At 38.0% G+C, this 23,215-nt stretch overlaps 1 protein-coding gene across 1 annotated transcript in view; it reads right to left on the bottom strand.

Moving 5' to 3' along the window:
• LOC145691910 (uncharacterized) overlaps nt 1-10,661 on the bottom strand; it is a 32,801-nt gene extending 22,140 nt beyond the window's left edge. Inside the window, exon 1 of the mRNA XM_081767214.1 lies at nt 10,503-10,661. The gene's annotated coding sequence lies outside the window, so the exon portion shown is untranslated. The remainder of the gene's footprint in view (nt 1-10,502) is intronic.
• Nucleotides 10,662-23,215: the final 12,554 nt, after the last annotated feature.

The following is a 23,215-nucleotide window of genomic DNA, read 5'->3' as shown; positions in this document are numbered from 1 at the left end:
TGGTGCGTTATGTTGCGGAGCATATCTACGGTGTTTCTGGATGGGGGCAGCTCTAATTTGGCATTTTTTCTTCTTTTCTATTATATGTTCTCTGGGCGAAGTTTGAGTCGGATCTGATTGTGCCTTGTTCTGTACATTGCTTGTAAGAGTTAGAGAAGTTGGTCGCTTCTGTTTTCGCCTTCTACTGGTTGATGAAGCATCGTGATTTAAGAAAGTGCACCACAGACTGATACACGTGGTATTAATATATTACATATCTGATGCGGTACTTCTCAAGTAGGCAGAAGTGTGCTGTTTGCTTTGTTTTTATTAACGGTTTAAGTTCCAAAGTTGTTCGTCTGTTTCCAACAAAATTTTAAAAATTTACCGGAAAGAAATGGATAATTTGCTTGTTTACGTGCTTCATAATATGTAAGGAGAGCAGAAGTTGTGTTTATTATTTTTATAAGTGGTTATAAACATGGAACTATTTGGCAAGCAGAAGGAACTACTTTTCGCAAGATTGGATTGTAGGAAAGTAACGAGCATTTATCTATATTCTGAACATAGCTGCAGGTGTACAGAGACGCTCCATATGGTATCCTTACGCAGAGACGAGAAATTACACTCTATTACTTTTAACAGATTGGGTCAACAATTCCCTAGCCCTAAGCTAACCCGACCCTGCTCTACCCTACTAATCTCCGCCTTAGGGCTTACTTTAGTCTATTATACCCTTTTAAAGCAGTCCTAAAAATTGATGATTTTGAAATTTTCCTACATGTTTATGCTTTTTGTCGAAACCCAGGCGTATGATCAACTTCTGAATAAATGCCTCATTAACATGTACTGTATTATCGATTAATATCGCCTCTAAAAGAGACTGTAATTTACTTGTAAGTAGCTGTAAATTTCATTTAAATATCAATAGAAATCGTGTTGTCAAATGTAATATAGCCTATAACTTCACGAAATTAATTTTTAATTTGTAACTGCACAAATTTGCTACTTGGAATGATCTTGTGGTATGAATGAGCTTAATACAATAGTGGCAAGTGTATTAATGACAGCAGAACATTCCCGAAGCTCTATTTACATGCGGGGAATAGGTCGATGTATTTAACAAGTAGTGTAAATTATTTCTTATATCGATCATTCTTGTTGGAAAAAAGCAGTTTATTTGTTCTAAAAATAAAACAAATGTCGATTTTGTTGTTAGTGTTATGCAACGTTGGAATCTGAAGAGGAGAAAACGTTGTGAGTCAATATATAAGTAGATATTATTATGCTTTTTATGTCTTCGAAGATGTGCAGATTAGGATGAATTGAGCAATATTAAAACGTTATTAAAAATTGAAAGTGGTGTTCTGAATAAATGGCAGCAAGTATGGCGTTTTCAGGAAATACGTTCGATCGTATAATAGAGTAGGCCTATTGTAACGTAGAACACGTTAGAATAGCATAGCATAGACTAACGCAGAATAGATATGATTAGCGTTAAACTAACGAAGAAAATTAACAAGTAGAAATAAGGGTGGCATCCACTAATAGCAACATATATGTTGGAGTACAATAATGTAGAACAATAAAGAATTAATAGAGTACAGTATAGTTGCATAGTAAAATATAGAACAAGATAGAGTAAAAGAGAAGAGAGTGGAGAAGTGGAGATTATCGCACCGTAAATTAGAATATAATAAAGTAGTTCAGTATTGATTACATTATGTTAGGTGTCATTTATTGTAACTAGTAGTCTATTCTAAGTTACGTAGTAAGCATAAATTATTTATGAGATATTTCACTACTTTCTTGTGAAGTAATACATGGCTATTATTTCAAAGAGTAGGTTAACTTAGGGTAAAGTAGGAGAGGTTGAATAAAGTAGGGAGGGTAGAATAGAGTAGGGTAGGATAGAGTAAGATAGGGTAAGTGCAATAGTGTTACGTTAAAATAGATTGAGGTAGAGTAGAGTAGATTGGGGTAGAGTAGAGTACGGTTAGATTAGGGTAAGGTTGGTCTGGTCAAGTTCTGTGAAACTTAACTAATATACATTTCACCCAAAACTTTGCTGACATATCCTTTACCAAACGCAGACTTTTTCAGTACTCCAAACGATTGTACAATTATCACTAGGTCAACTTTACGAAGTAGTTACTACAAACTAGTTTTCCGTCTAATCCGGTTCAAGGCAGGGTGTATCTGGGATCCGCACATTAGTAAGAGGGTGCGATGCTTTCGTAAGGAGCAGGTGCGTTAGAGATGGTGAGTATGCGCGTGTACAATTTTGTTCCAATATTAATTTCTACATGCGTGGAGATTCCATATCCTTGTATTATGTCTTTTCTTCTTATACTGCGCGATTTGGTAACATAGTGCATTGTTGGTTGCCAACATGTCATCTTATCACTCTTTCATTATAAGATACGAATAATACATGTATCACAATATGGGATCTCCACGTATGCCAGAAAAGCCACACCAGTGTTGTAAAATACTACCCAGGTAGTAATCAGAAGGGGCAAGGTCAGGACTATGTGCCGAATGCGATCCGGCTATCAAATCCTTTTTTGTGCGCTTTTCAAGTGATTGTAGTTTTACGTTATCCTGTTGCAGCAGAGTGAGTTTTCGGTTCACTAATGCAGTATATTTTTGGCGTAGTGTAGCAAACATACGCTCCAAGTGCACCATGGAAACCAAATTGGTGGAAACGTGGCTAGATCGTTTGATCCCGATTGAATGCCAACAATTAGTGTTTGATCATCAAGCGTAGTGACGTTAAATCCAAATTTTGTAGCAGGAGTTAACAAGTTAATCTGTTCACCTCCATAAAATTAAAATTGATAAGACTTAAACTATATCATTTAATCGTCATTTTATCACTTTGATTGCCAACAGTTAGCATTTTATCACCAGAAATAAAGACCTAATACGTGTCATTTATTTTTGAGTTTAAATATTGATCTTGCTGGTCCCTTAAGTAAGCAAAATTCGTCAAAAATGGACCAAATCGTCTGATCCAGTTTGATCGTGAACGTAGAGTATTTAATAGCCATGTGTAGTGTTGTAACAAGCATAATATTGTAAGGAACTTAACAAGGCATTCTGTTAGTCCCTTATGGAAGCAAAACTGATCGAAATTTGCTAGATCATTTGATCATTGCTTACCAAATCGTTTGATCTTCGAAATCTCTCGAATCTCGTGAGGAACACTATTTATACAGTACATTGTATCAAAATTGAATATTGTTTTCTTAAATGGAAATTATAGCACAGTACAGTCACTGATTCTTGGTACTTAAACGTGGACAATCAGATGATGATGCCTAGTTCCGAGTAATTTTGCTGCTATGGGGATTAACAAGTTTGATTAAAGGCTCCCTACAAAATTATGAGTACGACATTATTATGCGTGGCAATTAAACACTCATTTTTGCTATCAAATAATCTGATCCAATTCTGATCAATTGTACTTCCATGGAGGTTTAGTGGATTAACTTGTTAACCACATACAAAAACATGCTTTTAATTTCACTACGTGTGGCGATTAAAGACTGATTGTCAGAGATAAATCACCATCAAACGATGTGGCCCAATTGTCATCTAGTTTGTTTCCAAGGAGCTGTACAAGTTAACTTGTGAATTCCCTTCAAAATGTGCGTATTACGTACATTATGCGTAGTAAACAAACGGTCTGGCACATTTCCATCAATTTCTGTTCCATGGAGAAATAACAAGATACCTTGTTATGTTCCTTACGATAGCATGCATATTACATTACTACGCATTGCTATCAATTGCTGATGAATTTGCTTACGTAAAATGCTAACAAGATTAACATGTTAGCCATAAAATTATACTTATGACTTCTTTATACGTGGCGATCAACGCTCACTGTTGCAGATTTAAGTGAAAAGACAACGATCAAACGATCTGGTCCAATTCCCATCAATTTTGTTAACTTTCTACAAACTATGCGTCTTACGTCATTAAATAAAACGTGGAGATAAGACGACGGTTTTTGGCGATCAAACGATCTGAAGCAATTTCAATCAATTTTACTTCCATAGGAGCAAACAGGTTAACTTGTTAACTTTCTACATATTATGAGTATTACATCACTACGCATTGCAATCAAGCGCTGATATTTAACGACCAAAGACGATTAAACAAACTAGATCAATTCCCGTCAAGTTTTCTTGCATGGGGTGTTAAGGTTAGCTTGTTAGACTATGTCCCTCTACAAAATATGCGTATTACGTCACTACTCGTGACGATCAAACGATAGTAGTTGACGATCAAACAATGATGAAAAGTTTTAGCAGAATTTGATCAATTTTGATTCCATAGAGACTTACAGGTTAACTTACAAGATTATGTTCATTATAGTCATGGTCATTGAATGGTGATTGTTACGATCGAACACAATCAAACAACGATCAAATACTCAGGCTCAATTCTGATAAATTACGCTTACATGGAGAGTTAATAAGATACCTTTCTAACTCAAAAAAAATATGCATATTACGTCACCATTTCCTATGAAGAAATCCCTGTGAAAGTCCCAGATGCTGGTCCAAAGGATTTTTGCGCATTTAGACTGTTGAAACGTCTTCAATTTTGTCGCCCGTGTACCCTGAATGGTCTATGCCAGCCCTGGCCACGGCGAGCAGATAGTGGAAACTCTCCTCGTGAGCGCTCACGAGCATTCTACGTGCAAATATCGTTGTTCGTGCTTCGTGAATCTTCGGGTTTCGTCCTTAGAGGAGCGGAAGTGTTGTCAACCTTGGCGGTAATCACTAGCTTACCAAATTAAAAAAAAGTATGTATGGTAACTGATTGCCATTTAGTGTATAGTGTTTTTTACAATGTGGTAACCGTTAACTATAGACAACACAAACTTGTAACAGCAATCAAATGATAAACTATGTACGTTCCTTTTCTTCTTTTTTCTTTTCTTTTGTTAAAGAAGGATGTGGTGGAACCAAACCATCGCTTACATTTATAAAAATTTGCTAGTTTGCCCAATGGAAAACCAGTTTTCAATATATATATTATCAAGTTCTTAATCCGAGTGTGGGTTTGTTATATTATGTTGTTTCGCTTTTTAGGAAAAGAGATAATCTGTTGATACGAAAAAAAATACTGTAGCACTTGTTTGTGATTATCTAAGTATTATCTCCAAAAAATTGGCTTATGCATGTATGTGTGTACGAATAGGCTTAGCAAGGGGTTGGTTGTGGAGATTAAAAGCCACTATTACACTATCAATAGGAAGAACAGTATTTCTTACTCCACTTTTAAAGTTACTTTGATCGCAAAGAATCAAACAAAATATTAAAAGAGCCAAAGAGATTTTCCATTTTTAAGAGTGACCATTAGTGACTACCATTAGTGTGTGTTTTTTTTTTAACAAGGAGTGTCTTTTTTAATAAGGAAAAATATATTGTACCTGGCTGGTTGCTTGCCAGTGGCTTGTTAAAAGTGAAAAAGAATGTTAAATCATATCAACGACTGAAGCTACACACTTGTCTTTCTTCGATAGTTACTGACTGATTTTGAAAGTCACAATGTTGTAGGCCTACTGTAACAGCGTAAACTCGGAAAGAAACGTTCCAACTGAATGATACGAACAATTATTCCCAATGTCTTGAACGTGAAACGTGGGTTACACGGATAACGCTTAAAGTGGGCTGGACTGCACTGGAATTTCCTTCCGGCAAATTAGTGTTTGGTCGGAACTCAGTTCTTCTGTGTAATTCTCTCTTAACAACATTTGAGCATTTCTTTTAGATAATAATAACTAACTAACTAACTCTATAGCCTATGGAACCGGAAGGTTCAATGCCGCGTTTACAAAATACTTCCACTAATTTCTGTCCTTAGCCAACTGGATCCAGTTTCCACTCTGTACTCTTATTTCTGCAAGATCCATCTTAATATTGTCTTCCCATCTACGCCTAGGTCTTCCTAGTGGTTTTCTTCCAATTGGGTTTTCAGTTAAAATTATGAAAGCGTTTCTAATTTCTTCCATTCTGGCTACATGGCCTGCCCGCCTGAGCCTTCTACACTTAATGACCCTAACAATGTTAGGTGAGCGGTATAAACTATGCAATTCCTCGTTATGAATTTCCTCCAATCCCCATTTTCATCCCTCTTTGGTCCGAAAAATACTAATACTAATACTACTACTAATGATGATATTATTATTATTATTATTATTATTATTATTATTAATAATAATAATAATAATAATAATAATAATAATAATATTTTCAACCTCCCTTCGTTCTGCTATCAATCTAGCAACAAAAGGCGTTTACAACCTAGCAAACGTGAAGCGAATGATAAGTTACAGACCGAGTGCTAATGTGATACAACGTCACGAATTGTGTAAGCAAGCTAAAGAGGTCTGAAACAATTCGTTTCCGATTTTTGCAGTCGTTTTTACGTCTGTAAGCTGACATGTTTAATATTAGTTTCTTTCTTTCTTTCTTTCTTTCTTTCTTGTTCATTTGTTAGTTACTTCAACGCTAACTGTAACCTCTATCATGCGTCTTCCTCGACCAAAAAAACGTACCAATTTTATTTCCTGCAGTGTTTTCGCGTCACTGCTTTCGAAATGGGGAGGGGAAGAGCACACCTGCACATTTCACGCTTGCGTCTGCTCAATGCTTCAACATCGTGCGAATTTCTGACCAGGCTTCGCCGTAGGTTTTTTGCCATCATGTGTGGTTGGCAACACTTATTGGATGCAGTGGAAGGGGCGAAGCTAGTGCTCACCTGTTCTTGTCTCCACTCGTGCTCGCTCACGCTTCGGCTCCGCGAGCCAATTCATGGACAGGCCTGGTCTATGCAAAGCGAGTAGCGAGGAGTGGAACAGAATTTCCATGCCTGTCCTGCGTCAGAGCTTGCTGCAATCGAAACTACGATGCCGTAATCCACAATGCTAGTGATTCAATAGAACATGGTCGGTGGTAACCCATCAAAAATAGTCGGATATAAAGTGAACAGTCCTCTGTACCCGTGCCGATCTAGTGATTTTTGACTATCAAACTACAATTAAACGCTCTTGTCTAATTCCGATCAAATTTGATTCTATTGGAGCTTACTGGTTAGCAGGGGTGTAGCCAAGGGGGGGCCTATCGGGACCAGGCCCCCCCAAATGGTTTCCTGGTCCTCCCAAATGACCAGCTTTTAAAACATCATAGTAAAATTATCTCGCTTCATTAATTTAAAAGTAACAAAGTTTATTGACAATTAATAATTTACGGTAAAATAGTATGGAGAAATATTGTTTTTCCATACCGATTGAAAAATAGTATAGTATCTCTTCCATATACCGATCGAAAAATAGGATACTTTTTTGTGACAGCAGATTACACAATTTACTGCGATTTATATTTAACAGTTTGAAGACAAACGTTTTAACAAGGTACTATAAATACAGCCATAAAACAAAGGTACTAAACTGATTTGTAAGTACAGTATATTTTTATATGCTTTAACGAGTGTTTTAAAAGACATAGAGGATGGAAAATTTGATGAGAAACAATGTTTTTATTCAATTTGGATTTCATTCGCTCTCTCTTTCATTTCTACTCAGTGTAATAAAATAATTTTTTACGGTTTCCTGCCAAAAACATTTATTATTTGTGACTAAAAAAAACATAATTAAGTGAAATTTCAAAGAAAATCAATGTTGTGTAGATAGGTTCTGTATACAAGGTCTTAAACTGAAATATAAAGGTAACCAAGAAAAATTTTATTCCTTTTTCACCCACCACCTTCGAACAATGATATGTCACCTAACCTGGAAGATCAAAAATAGTCCCCATCAGCATCGACGACCTTCTGAAAACGTTCTGGAAGACCATGGAATCCATCGTGGTAGAACTTGGTGGGCCGTGAAACGAAAAAGGTATCAGGTGCATTTTGGACTTTTACTGGGGATTTGAACTGGCGTCCTCTAAGGTGATTGTCGAAAGAATGGAACAGGTGATAATCGGACGGTGCTAGAATATAGCGGTTGGACCCGTAGAATCGGACCCGTGGAAATATATCGGACCCGTAGAATATAGTGGTTGCAATATTGTTTCCCATCCAAGGCGGACAATGGTGTCCTGAGTCATCCTAACTACGTGGGACTTAGCGTTGTCCCGTAAACGAGGATCCATTTGCAATTCAGAAGAGATGGATCCAGAGTTTTGAGTTTTTTCTTGAGCACAGCTCAACTGCTGACACTACACAGTTGCATTGATACTCTGACCAGCTGGTAGCAGTTCCCGATGCACGATGCACCAAACACACAGAAGGACCTTCTTCTGGTACAGTGCTGGTCTGGGCTGTTTTAAAATCGGCTCATGGGATGCTAACCAATGACGACGGCGCCGTGGAGCTTCGTATAGGACCCACTTTTTATCACATGTCAACGCCCTGTCTAGAAATGGCTCCGAAACAGTAAATAAACACAGGCGACTGCCGCGTTGCCTTCTGGCCCGGAGTCAAAACATGTGAATTGTAGTCCCAGTTCCTCTTTGTACATGTGTTGGTCTTCTGGCACGTGGTGTTTTCGGGCGTTTCGTCATCGTCCTTAAACTTGTTAAACCATCGCTGCACTGTCCGCGTCGTCACGACACCCTCACCAAAGGCCTGGCATATCTTCTGTCCCGGTACAGAAGCGTTTGACCTCCATTTGAACTCGTTCAGCATACATGCTCTTATGACGCTCTGTGAATGTCCCATCTTCCCTCTGTCTTTACGCAAGTTCACGGTGTATCTGAATTGCCACAACCAGGTCCAATTGAACACAGACCTCCACGAAAAGGGACAGAACTTTCTTGGTTACCTTTATAGTTATGCACAAAAGTATAGCGTTTGGTCCCGGGCAGTAGTTCTTGATTAAGCATAATAAAAACTATCTTGAATATAACTTATAGATAATAATAATAATAATAATAATAATAATAATAATAATAATAATAATAATAATAATAATAATAATAATAATAATAAAAACTAAAATAGTGTTTTTAGTTTTCCAGAAGGAAACCAAAATTTTCCTTTCTTTCAGGCTTCAAAAACACTAGCAGCAACATATTTTTTTTTGGCTTTGTACATTGTAGCTGCCCCCCCTCAAAAACGACGGACCCCTCCTACACAAACGACGGACCCCTCCTCCGATGGACCCCTCCTGCTGGTTAGCTTGTTAAGACTGCTAAAAATTTATGCTTATTACTTCGTTATGTGTGATGATCATTTTTCACGGAATGTAACAATGATTCCCGGTGATCGAACGCGATCAAAAGACGATCAAACAATCGAATTCATTTCCATCAACAATACCTACATGCAGTGCTATTAACTCTCTACAAATTATGTGTATTACATCATTAAGCGTAACAATCAAACGGCGACCAAACAATCTGGTCCAATTACGATCAATTTTGCTTGCTCGGGAGGGGGGAGGAGCTAAAGGGTATCGGGCAATGCTATATGGTTTTCTGCACCGCTTAATTATGGAAATACTGACTTATTCATAAACTGTTTAACTTTGGTGATCCTAGCGAAAACAGAGCAGTGCAGCTAGAGCACTGACGCAATGAAAAGACATACAGTGACAGCAGTTATTAGTTATATGCCTATAGAAGAGATACCGCAGTTTTTCATGTGTTAAGATAATTGATATGACAACGATGCTTTGTTTTCAATGGGTAACATGATTTGATGAGTGTCATTATAGTCCTTTTTATATGAAGGAAAATTACATCATTAACGCTTTTTAGTAGTTATATCCCTAATGTAATACTATTTAGTTGAGCTGAGCGAAGCGAAGCTCTTATACTCGGGTTAGCCGTTTGGTTGTCCGCGAACTCCTCCTAGACCGTTTGGCCGATCTCAACCAAACTTAGCACGCTGATAGAGTATGTCGTGCTGAGTGACAACATAGGTCGAAATCAAAAATCCGATGTACCATCGAGGAATAATCACCGAAAAACGTTTCCTCCTAGACCGTTTGGCCGATCTCAACCAAACTTAGCACGCTGATAGAGTATGTCGTGCTGAGTGAGAACATCGGTCGAAATCAAAAATCCGATGTACCATCGAGGAATAATCACCGAAAAACGCTTCCTGATTACGTAGTTTAAGCTCGCTCAGCTCATTTCATTGCAATCGGGTATATACATTGCATTCCTAGGATACTAACAGTTCTACTTTAAAATGGTATATAATTGAGTAGCTCGGGGAAAGATAAGGTAAGCGCCACCTTTCTAGTGAAATTGAGTTATTAGGTGGAATGGATTTTGATCAGACCACAGAACAGTATGTAGGTAGTTTAATTTCGGAAATATACCTGCAGATGGCAGAAGAACTTTGTTTGGTATGTGTAATTGTATTGTATTGTATTGAAATGTTTAACTTTCTTTGCCAGTTTACTCGAAAGTTAGAAAATGTGATTTACCATTGTCTTTCCCCGAGACTCTCAATTATGTATTAACAGAAATTGAGTTAACTTAATATCTTACCGTGCACTTCTAATGGCAGAATAACTTTCACTAACAACTTCACTTTCCTTTAGGAGCAAATAAATAAACTTGACTTAGGAACAGTAATTAATTGTATTGGTTGATAATTTGTAATATCGTCGAAGTAAGATAGTGAAATCCAATATAGTCTCACACTTTCTTCCTTTTGGTAAATAACCACTATTCACAATCAATAACTCTTTTGTCTTGTTATCTTTGTGATAGCTTCGATTTAAACTTTGTACTGAATTATTTCGTTTCCTAACGTCTATTTCCCAAGAAATGTTTACAGATTAATTTTGAATATTATTGTGATAGAAAGTGATTGATAAGTATTGAACTATGATAAATTTACGTCAATCAAGTTGATTTTTACTCTTCAGAGACGTACTAGGTGCATATCAAGAAAAAGGCTGATTTTAAAAACGAAGAAATGATACAAAAAAACTATTGTAAAAAATATGCACAATATGTACTTTGGCTATTTTTGGACGTAGTCAGCGTGAATTTCCAGACTATTAGTGTGGCACAAAGTTACGTACCAAGGATGTTATAAATAGAGGATCTGCTCATATGTATCTTCATCCTATTAAATCGATGAAGCCAAAAAACAACCGAGCATCGGCACGTCTGATTGGCTACTCTCGTTTCTGCCATTGTTTGATTGGATACTTCCGTTTCCGGCATGATTGTTGGCTCAAAACATTGCGATTCTATTGGACGGAGTGGGCAGAGTAGGGGTGGCGAAACTGTGACGTATGGCTTCAAGATTTTGTTGTAAGGGCAGATCCTCTATTTTATAAGATCCTTGTTACGTACAGTATATAGTTTATGTAAAAATCTACCGCCTGAGAGCAGCCAGTCCAGAACTGTTGTTTTGTGCACTTCACTGTCGCTAAAACGCTTCGATGGAAGCAACTTTTTCCGGTGAAGAAAGAAAGAAATCAATGAAGACAAGTCGGAACTGTAAAGGGATGATTGAATAGTTCTCACCGAAATCTTTGAATTGTATCAACAGTACGAGCAGCTGTGTGTGTGTACAGGCATCGTCATAGATCACAAGAATTTCAGAGCGTAGCATTCCTCTCCGCCGATTTAGGATGACACATTGCAGACTAATTAAGTGTTTGTCAATATTTATTTCCTATAATTGTTTGTCCTGGATTCAAGAACTTCACAAGAATCGAACCATTTTGGGCCCAAAACACGGTTCCTTTATTTTGTGTACTGGTGGTGTTCGTTTGAATTTCTTAGCTTTAGAACTAGAGTGCTGCCATTGCACTAACTGCGGCTTCAACAACCCAGTGGCGTACCTATCCATGTTTCATCAACCCCATCAGGATCCTGCCGCCTATAGTCGGACAATTTGTGCATGCCGACCAGATGCCGCGGTCGGATTGCCGGCGCCGGACACCGGCGTCTTTCCGCTCGATTTTCGACCGCGACGAGCAAAAAGAGATTCGTTCACCAATAGAAAACAAAGAGAGTTAGAAGGTAATTTGTTGCTTTAAAATACGAATTAGGGCTTATATTTCCCTCGTATAAAGCTTTCTCGAAACAGTCGGCAGACAGTCGGACGACGACTGAAAAAAGAGACTGCCGGCAATTTCTTGAAAAGCGACGTCGGCACGACGTCGGCGAAAGTTGCAATAACGCGTACCAGCGGCAAAGAGTCGAATTTTGGAAAATGAATAGAGCCTGTATCTTCTTTAATGATGAAGTAAAAATTGAAACTGTCCGAAGGTTTTTCTTGTGGGTGGGCACTAATTCCATAAAATATGTCTTGTGAAAACGAAGTCGGCAGAAAGTCGGCATACAGCGGACGGAACGACAGCGTCAAAGGATGGTTGTAAAGACGTCGAAACGTTGACGGCGTGCCGACCACGAAAAAGGTAAATGCATGAAAAGAAATGTAGTAAAGGGACTGCACGTAAAGGGTATATGAGAAGTAAATACTTAAAATAAATTACAAGTACGAGAGGATCCTTGACAAACATTTTGCAAGGAGACGGCAAACAGCGGACGGCGACCGCGGCAAATATTGTCGGAAAGACGCCGAAACGTTGGCGGCGTGCCGACAAGTAAAGGAGCCGAAAGAAGGTCGGCAAACAGCGGATGGACCGACCTTGAAAAGATGCTCGGACAGGCGCCGAGCCGCCTTTGCCGCTGAAGAGCCTGATTGCAGAAATCGTAGTCTGGTTGCGCTGCCTGTATGTTCGGTTCGCGTTCTTCATTTGTCACATTGTGATGCAGTGTGGGTAAAGTCCTTCAAAAAAAAATCGTTGAGATAAGTTTACAAATAGGGAAAATAATGTTTATCATAAAAATATTCATTCATTGGAACTGTACGCAGTTGCTGGTTAAGCAAATACCACGAAAACATGAAGTGAGAGAGTGGTGAGTTAATTTAATATTATTCATATACATATGCATATATTATTGCACTTATTATGCATATACATGGGGTGAGTTAATTTAATATTATGCATATACATTTCAAATTGTCATGAATTTTATATGTTGTGTTACATGTGTTAATTGTTGCTGCGCATGAAAAAGATTCGGTTATAGTATGTTCCCGCGCACTGGCGTCTCTGGCATATAAAATTTTTTGGGGGCGGGTATCAAAGAAAGTAATTTAAATGGTACTACCTAGCCCAACCTGTGTATTAACTTCGATTCTATTTGTTGCCTTGCTGCTTACCTTCACGAACCCCCTAAGGTATATCGGCAAGTCATTACTTTAGGCAAGGCAGTGACAATAACCAAGTCATCTGAACTGGTTCCCGCAATTATAGTTACAGTTCCCAAGAAGGAAAGACAGAAAACAAAGTGCCCTGCGTGGCTCTAACCCGCCTTCACTCGCTTACGCTCGTTCGGCAATACTATGTACTGACAGGATATCATTGCCTTGCCCAAAGTAAAGAGTTACCGGTATATCAAGAACTCGCTTACAATTGTAGGGTCCGCGCTGGCTCAGTGGTAGAACGTTCACCTCTGGTACTTGGGGTCCCGGGTTCGATCCCAGCCATCGCCATGTGAACTTTGTGATGGACAAACACTGTCTGCGTGGGTTTCCTCGGGGTTCTCCCGTTTATTTACACTTTCTCCATTCCACCATTTCATTCATTACTCATCATCACCGTCTTCTTTAGCCTAACCGGCATAACCGTTGGACAAAAAACTTAAAGGTTTCACTTAATTTTTATTTACAAAACGAGGGACAGTTAAGAAACTGTAGTACATTATTTTCTTCTTGAAATTGCAAAAGTTTACATGTCTTAGTTTTTAAGATAAGTGTCTTCTAACTCAACGCCAATGTATTTCTGCACAGTGTACGAAAGCTGTATTTTATGTTTACAACTGAAGAGTTACTAGTATGAAACCATAAAAAGTGATATTGAAAAATGTATGATTACCAAAGCCCATATGTTTTCACTACCCTCGCTTACGCGTATACCCACCGTCGCTGACGCACTTGTTCCCTTCGGACACCCCCCCGCGCTACCGCGCAGGCCCATCAGCGTTGCCCTGCTCTGACTCAGTTATATAGAATTCGTGCTCTTTAGTGGCCAACTAGCACCTGGTGCTAAATTATCTTAGAGAAACGTGGACAATTTCTCATAATGCTTGTGCCATGACAAGGTTTGTGTTCCTTTAGTATTCTCTAGTATTTAGTGTATCTTTAGTAACCTAATAAGATCCACTAGATTATATACTGCAGGACTTGTTTCACATGTGAGCGAAAACTTCCAATTAAAAAAAAAAAAAAGGAGAAATGAGGTAGTGGTTAAACGCTCTTGTGTACAGGTTTACTTGTGGCGCAATACTAAAAAAAAAAAAATAAATGAAAAATTATAATTCTTTCACCAGTTTCTTTTTTATTGTCCCCTAGTCGGTTTCAAATGGGCGGAATATATTTTACTTGGCATAAATAAAATTCAAGGGGACCTCTAGAAGTAATTGTTGAAAAATTATAATTCTTTTACGATTTGCGTATAAATAAGGCTTCCAGATGTCTAGCATAAAAACAGCGCAAAAAAGCACAAAACAATCTGTGCTGGGTGGCCACTAAATAGCACGAATGCTATCGAACCGAGTCAGATAGGGCGAAGCTGGTGGGCCCGCGTGGGAATACGTCCGAAGGGAACAGGCACGTCTGCGATAGTGTGTATGCGGAGAAGTGAGGGTAGTGGAAGGAAGTGCGTTTTGAGAATAATACAAGTTTCAACAACACTTGTTGTTTCATACTAGTAACTCTCCACTTGTAAACAAAATACAGGTTCTGCACGCTGTGCAGAAATATGATGCCGGTGTACACGGTGCAGAAATAAGCCGCCCGTGGAAAATAACATCTAATAGAGCCATTTTTCATATGCACTCATTTGTTTTATTCGTCGTAAAGCACTTGTAATGGTTTAACATTAGTAAACGTAAGATACAGTTGTATTACATTGTATGTAATTAAGTTACCTGTAGAAATTCGTTCCTTATAAACATGTCTTTTCATGGAAAGTATTGAATTTTACCTGTAAATCTTCCAAAATGTAGTGCACCAAAACTACACCTGCACCAGACTGTCTTATTTTGATTTTTTGCTGGCCGCGGTGGCTCAGTGGTAGAGCGTTCATCTCTGGTGCATGGGATTCCTGGTTCAAACCCTGCTCCTGTCAGGTGAACTTTGTGGTGGACAAACACCGTGTGCGTGGGTTTTCTCGGGATTCTCCCGTTTCCTCCCACTTTCTTCATTCCACCATTTTCATTCATCTCTCATCATCACCGTCTGCTTTAGCCTAACCGGCATAACCGTGGGACATAAAACTCAAATATTTCATTTTCATTTTCCGAGTGTTAACCCTTTCTCCTGACACTGTTTCACGATGTGTAGGTACAAAAACTTGGACATCGGAAGTTTGAAAAAATTTAACATATTAACATTAACATCTGTAGAAAACCATTAGCGACTACTATTAAAACTTTTTTGAGGAGAAAAGCTCATCATGAACGAGGGTTTGAAAAAACCCGGGCTTTTTTTAAAAAGCCAAACCCACCTGGGCCCATTTTTTCGGGTGTTTTTCGAGTTTAATTGGGTTTTTCGGGTTTAATCGTTTTTTTTTCGAAATATTTCAATGTCTTTGGGGCAAAAGTGTTAAAATGTGATTTATATTTCAATATTGTCATTGTCACAACTTGCAACAATTTTCTACTCACTGCCGTTTTGAAAAAATGGCCGCCATTTTGATTTTTTTTTTTTTACATTGGACCGCCGAGAAAATCTCCACAGCAAATTTAGCATATCTTGTGCTTCTACGTCAAAATTTCAACTTAAAAGACTGAAAATTGCGCTTCGTAGCGTAGATACTCGTTCATTTGACAAAATGGCCGCCATTTGGATATATTACGTTGGTATGCTGCCAAAATCTAAACAGGGAATTTAGAGTGTCTTGTGCTTGTACTCTGAAAATTTTAACTTAAAAGGCCGAAAGTTGAGTTGATTTTGTGTTTAACGTCCCTTTCAGCAGCGAGGCTATATAAGACGGGACCTACTGATTAAGGTGGAATCCGAACCACGTGAGCTCTCTCCGGGAAGCAAACCCGGGTCACCCACGCCTAAGACGCGTACACTAACCGCTCAGCCATAAAGGAGCTCGGCAGACAAACGAACAAATGTAAAGTTATAGTTTTGTGATTTTTTTTTTTATAGCGTTTCTCAAAGTTATGTTCATTCGATTGAATTCTTATTACAGATGGTTTGTGTTTTAGATATGTTACTCAAATTGACTCCTAGGAGAACATAAAATGTATTTGTTTTGAAACTTTTATCATTTTTGCCCACCTGATCGATTTTACCTGTAGTTTATTTAAGTATATGTGCATTTTATTTGTTCCATTAACAAGGTTTTATTTTAAGATGTAATATTTTGTATTCAGCCGAATACAAAATTCTCAATTGCCAATACAATAGTGTCGCAAAACCCTGACGCGTGTCGGAGTTCTATTTCAAAGTAATATAATGCTATCTTCACTAAATATAATATTCTATTTTAATACATCTTTTTGTCTGGTGAGGGACTTAGGGATTTATTGTTTAACTTGCAGCTTCAAGGTAATGTTTCAAAGATTTCTCAAGAAACTCAAATTCCTACCATTGGATATACGGCAGGATTTCTTTTCTTTTCTGATTCTCGTTTGGGGTTTCGACCGTACTGTTGTAATAAAGATTAAGTAAAAGTTAACTGTTTCGACGTAATTGAATTCTTCATCAGTGACTATAGTTTTCATTACTCTTACAGGTTTTCTTGTAACATATAGCGTCTAACATATAGCGTTGAAGCCGGTTCATTGCAACAAGGTCTATTACACTGTGTAGTTTGGTTTGGTTTTGGTGTGATGAAGTATATTTTCGATTGTAATAAATATACGTGATGTGCCAACGCCGTACACATTGAAGAATATATTTTACAAAGCATTATATTTGTTCTATTTTAGATAGTTCATTTATTTCTGGAAGCAAGGGGAAATGTTGCTCAAGAAATACAGAAGTGTTGCAATGGAAGAAGACCCACAGAGAGCAGTAGCGTAGCCAGGATGTGTGTTTGGTGGGGCAAGTGCTGTTATAGGTACATATGGAACAATTCCAAACAAAAAATATATAAACATAAAAATATATAAAAAATTACAAACATCAAACTACATTGTCGGACCTCTTTGGGGGCCCGACCTCTCTGGGCCCCCCTTCCCTACGCCACTAACGGAGAGTATTGACAAAAATCATATGTACTAACATCCTTAAAGATATTTGTGAAGAGTGGTAGGATATATGTGGGACTACAGTTTTTTTTTTTCCTTTTAGAACGGGTGAATTTCATTCAATCATAACATTTGTAAAACATTTCCCATTATAATGCGGTTTATTTCAAATCACACGGGAATTATGGTCATCACTTACCTTTGAAGCGAATATTGAGAATTACGGCTTTGAAATTGATTTTTGTTTTGCCAATATTACCTTAGTCTCCCTATCCCAGTTTTTGTCGTTAAATTCTTTTTTTATTATTACTTCATCTTTTCTATGCATTGTTGTAAAATTTTCTGTATCTCTCTATATTCTCACAATCCTGATTCTGAGCTATTTAAATTCTACATTACTATTTCATAGGTTTGAAGTTTTCTTCAATTATAAAGACAACTGTTGTTTGATATTGTTCTTAACTTTTTTTTTTTTTTTTTTGCGTGGAATCAGTTAAGAGAGAAAGTGTAATTATATTTCTCAGAGTACAAGCTCCTTAACGGTGAGGTTCAGTACCATCGCCTCCTTTCTTTTCTATCCCATTGATTTGTAGGGGAAGTATTCTTCCTTTTCTTTGAAATGAATAAAATTTTTGATGTTCTGATTTTACTGATTTCTTCTGAATATCTATTTAAATGTCCCTTGCTTTGTCAAAATGATCTTTTAGTATATATAAGTATATTATTATTTAAATTAGATGTCATTTATGAATATTAAAAACATACAACACAGAATTTTATTTCCACAAAGTAAGAGACATTTAAATAGACCTGAAGAAAAATAATAAAAAGTAAAACCCTTAAAATCTCAAAGAAACAGAGGAAGATTTCCTCGTATATATCAATGGGCTAAAAAAGAAAAATGGCTGAGTTATTCAAGACAAAATATGGATAGCAGGAATTCTTTAGAATAATATAGTGCTTTTTTGAACATTGTAATCACTTCATATATATTTGCTTTTCTGATTTTACATACTGTATGAAGGCTATCTGTGTTAAAACTCAATGTTATGGAATGCTACAAATTTCTGTTTAAAAAAAAAAAAAAAAAAAAAAAGTAGTAGTACATCCGAAGGTATATTACATATAACTTCTAAATGATGATAAGGTTCATTACATAGGCTAATGTATATAAGTTAATACGATGTGCATTGTATTTTGTTAATACAATTTGGTGTGTTTTTAGTGCTAATATAGACCAGAAAAAATTGTGATCTTCCCTTCATTTATTCTCTTAAAGAATTCCTTTAAAACAAAGGATCTTTGCAAAGTATTATGTTAAAACACTTCATTTTTTATGTAAATGACTTCATTGACCTTTTTTCTCTATATAATGGGTATGCACTATGAGTATACTGTACATGTGGCTGTTTCATTTACGATATAAATTATTTTCTCACATTTTTCTGTTTCATTGTATACAATTAATGTATAAATCATATAGGAACGCATTAAATGAACAATTAGTTACCTACTTAATTGTTATTTTATCTTAATATGATTTCCACTTTTAAAGTGTATTTAAATAAATATTTAAGGCATAGAGTTAGAACTGACAGCTTAGTCGTTAGAGCTTGTTTTTAGTGCATTTCAGTGTTTGGCTTCTACGAATATAGTCATGGGTGTAAGCAGACAAGTGATCGCACCGGCCACTTTTTTTTTTTTTTTTTTAAATACCAAAGTTACAACAAATGCAGAGACATTTTGGCTTGGCTGCTTGGATACACGTCTCTGTTTTCCATATATTGACAAACTAACATGGTTACTGTCCACCTTTTTCTTGTTTACTTTAACCTTTTTTTTTTTTTGTGTGTAGGCTCGGTTTGAATCTCTCCGCCACCACATACCTTTTATTACAGTATTTTTATTTATAATTTTTACTTCATTAATTTTTATTTAAATCTCATTTTCCATTGGGAGTGTGACCCCTGTACTTTAAAAAAAATTTAGAAAATCATTGACGTTTAAAATCCTTTTCCAATAGTTGATGGGAAAACGACAACCTAAAAAGACCGTATTTCCGACGGATTGCTGCGGCTTTTTTTTTTTTTTTTTTCGAAGAAAGCGTTTGCAACTAGCAAATTTTGATTGCATAGAACAGTGTTGTTCCTAGTGGTCGTGATAGTGAAAGATGTGCTTTCAGAGGGAAAATGTACTGACTGTTATAAGTTTTTCACATTAGGCGCACAGACATGTTAATTGAATTATTCTTAACGTTCATTATTAGCTGCTCAGTTGTTATTTTTAGTTCGCTTTTAAGCATTTGTAAGTCATTCCCAGATACTTTTCCTCTATATAGCACTTAAATCGTACTGAGAATTGTAGAAATGTACTGCGTATGTACCGAGTGCAATATTACTGGGGGGGGGGCGGTGGCTCAGTGGTAGAGCGTTCACCTCTGGTGTTAGGGGTCTCGGGTTCAAACCCTACTCCCGCCAAGTGAACCTTGTGGTGGACAAACACCGTATGCGTGGGTTTTCTCGGGGTTCTCCCGTTTCCTCCCACTTTCTTCATTCCACCATTTCATTCATTATTCATCATCACCGTCTCCTTTAGCCTAACCGGCATAACCGTGGGACGTAAAATTAAAGATTTCATTTCATTTTTATTACTGGTGGGAATCCGCCATGATTTTCATTGCAGTGCTACGCATCTTTTCTGCTGTCTGTCGACTGGTCGGAAAGGCAACTTTCCACCGGCGGCGCTGGCGCATTTTATGCGCCTTTCCGGTTGTTTGCCGACTGCTCGAAAGGACCTCTTTTCGATGTCAGCTTCTCAATTCTCCCACAGGCGGCATTCGACCTCTTGCCGCAGTCGAAAAGTAGCCCTTTGCCGACTGGATATCAACCCTTCAGGAAGGCAAAATTTTCACCACTTTTTAGAGTAGCTTTGCCTAAGTTTGCCTCTGTGCTATGATTTCTCATGAAGGGCACAATTGCTAGTTCTGAAAGTATATAATACTTCCATGTCCCATTCAATTTCTTGTTTTTTGGCTGAAAGTGCTGCAAAAAAGCAAAAAGAACAAATTTTGTACTGGGACACACAAAAAAATGCAAGTATTATACTTCAAGAACTTCCAAGGGTGCTCCTTGTCGAGAAATCATAGCATGGAGGAAGACTTAGGCAAGACTAATGTAAAAGCTGATGAAAATTTTGCCTTCCTGAAGCGTTGATTTCCAGTCGGCAAAGGGCCACTTTTCGACGGCGGCAAGAAGTCGGATGCCGCCAGTGGGAGAATCGGGAAGCCGACGTCGAAAAGAGGTCCTTTCCAGCAGTCGGCAAACAGCCGGTAATTAGCATTAAATGCGCCGGCGCCGCCGTCGGAAAGTTGCCTTGCCGAGCAGTCGGCAAACAGCCGTTAATTAGCATTAAATGCGCCGGCGCCGCCGTCGAGAAGTTGACTTGCCGAGCAGTCGGCAAACAGCCGGAAATGAGCATTAAATGCGCCGGCGCCGCCGTCGGAAAGTTGCCTTGCCGAGCAGTCGGCAAACAGCCGTAAAGGTGCAGTAAATGCGCCGGCGCCGCCGTCGAAAAGAGGCCGGCATAAGGAGTCGGCAGGGGGTCGGAAAGAGGTCTTTCCGACTGTTTTGCCGACTCTGGCGGTCGGCAACAGTCGGCAAAGAGTCGGCAAAGGGCATTATTTTTTACGATTTTCGACCGCTTGCCGCCTCGGCAAAAGGTCGGCAATTTTGAACAAGTAGATCGTCGTGCCGCCGCGGACGGGTGCCGGCTGCCTACCGGCGGCCTGCCACCGTCGACGGCGGCAATCCCTCTTGCCGACCGCGGCATCCTGATGGGGAACGTCACTATGTGAGAAAAGAGGGCATCCTAACTCTGCCCGTGGCGGGCCAAAATATCATACAGCTGTCATTCCTTGCTCTTTGTGCGCGCCTGTCAGCATTTTTAGCACTCACCTCGCACCCAGTTTATGATAACATTTGATAATCACAGCTTAATGCACTGTTTTCGCAGACACTTCTGAAAACTATTTGTAGAGTTCAGTTATTCTGAACCCTTCTAAACACTAGGCCTTCCACTACGCTCATCGTTATGAGCATTTGAACACCCTTCCACAAACTCTCTACAACATTGCCTGACCGTCCTTTCACTCATTACTGTGAGTCCGTGAATGTCACACAATTCCCGATGGACGTCAGCTGCATTCCGTTCTTTGGTGTTTAGGAATCGTATGACAGACCTCACTTCATATTTGGTGGGATTTTGTATTACAGCAGTTATTTCACTTCACTGCTACTCGCACGTACGTAAACCCGTTCAGATGACTCTATCTCTTAGTGTTGCAAGCACCTAATACAGGATTCAATTTCATCAGTGTTCCAAACTCAAAGCAAAAGATATCGGATTTTTTTCTGATGTGTGCCTCGTACTCTGTCATACACACATTCACTGACACTGTTACTATCTTATATTGATAGTAACATTACTTAATCAAACAATGTGCAATCGATAGCAGAGTGAAGAAAACTGAGAAATCCAAAGTTTTACGGGCCGACACCCAAAAACACAGGAGATACAGAGAAAAGAATGATCTAGAATCATGTGGAGATAGCAATGCAAAAGATACACTGACAGAGAAAGAACTTCGAAATGATTAAAGTAATCAATATGGCATTTACACAACAGTATAGTAAGCAAACTGTACCCACAGACATGCTCAATAACATCATATGTAATGCAGTGTTGCCAACTGAGCACAAAATGAAGTTTTGTTAAATGGCACGGAACAAAAAATTATAACATGTAGAAAAACTAATTATGGATAAAACCATATCCACAATGTACAGTGTTGCCAACGTTTGAACATAGGCCTTTATGAATTCCTATATGAATCTTGGATGCTTACTATACTGTTCAATGTTTGCTTACTATACTGTTGTGAAAATGCCATTTTGATTACTTTAACCATTTTCAAGTTTTTTCTCAATCAGTGTGTCTTTTGCATTGCTATGTTCACATGATTCTAGATCCTTCTTTCCTCTGTATATCCTATGTTTCTGGGTGTCGGTCCGTAAAACTTTGGATTTCTCAGTTTTCTCCACTCCTCTATCGACTGCACATTGTTTGATTGGGCAATGCTACTATCAATATAAGATGTTCCCTTGTTAGCTCTGGAATAGCCTGGAGAACACATATGAATTTATATAAGAATTTAAAAGTAACTAATAAAACTGTGTAAGTTTAACATGTCTCAATATAAGAAGATAATAACTAGACAGTTTTTTTTTAAATAGTCATGTGAATTTGAATAATGGAGAATTACAAAATATTATATTATTGAATACCGATTCCAAATAGTGCCTACTATACTGCAACAGACATACAAATATGTAAGCAGACATGCTGCTCACCACGTTACGTCCAGCATTCGTAATTGAAAAGATTCAGCACATAGAGAAATTATGAATAATATTTTCGAAAACTGATATTGGAAGTTGAATTTATGTTGTCTCGTTCATCAGTCGTTTCAAAATTAATTCAAACTATAACTTTCAAATGTGGTTGGGAACCTACAGAACCCACTTTGTAGTTGTAAGGTAGATAATAGTATGTTGAAAATTAGGCAGCACAACTCGGAGAATTGAGAAGGAAGAAAAGAATAGGGAAAGACGGAAGCGGCCTGAGACCTTTATGTTAGGTGACATCGGCATTTCCCTAATGTGAATTACGATAACCTAGGGTAACCTCACTCAAGATGGACTTGGCTGAAAACGCTTTTACACTTTTGTGATCTAGTATCCTCATCAGGAGTCGAATCCAGGACTGCTCACACCAAAGACAAGAGCGTTAGTGACTATTACGTTGAGCCATATTTTCTATATTTAGATTGCTTCTTTCGTTATATAGCATACAGAAGTTGATTATAGTGATGCAGTTTTCCGTTTTTAATATGTTTGATGTATAGA

This window comes from Thermobia domestica, chromosome 8, assembly GCF_964235325.1.
Source record: "Thermobia domestica chromosome 8, izTheDome1.hap1.1, whole genome shotgun sequence".
Taxonomy (NCBI): Eukaryota; Metazoa; Arthropoda; class Insecta; order Zygentoma; family Lepismatidae; genus Thermobia; species Thermobia domestica.
The sequence above is the reverse complement of the archived record's forward strand: the minus strand, read 5'-3'. Positions and strand labels throughout refer to the sequence as shown.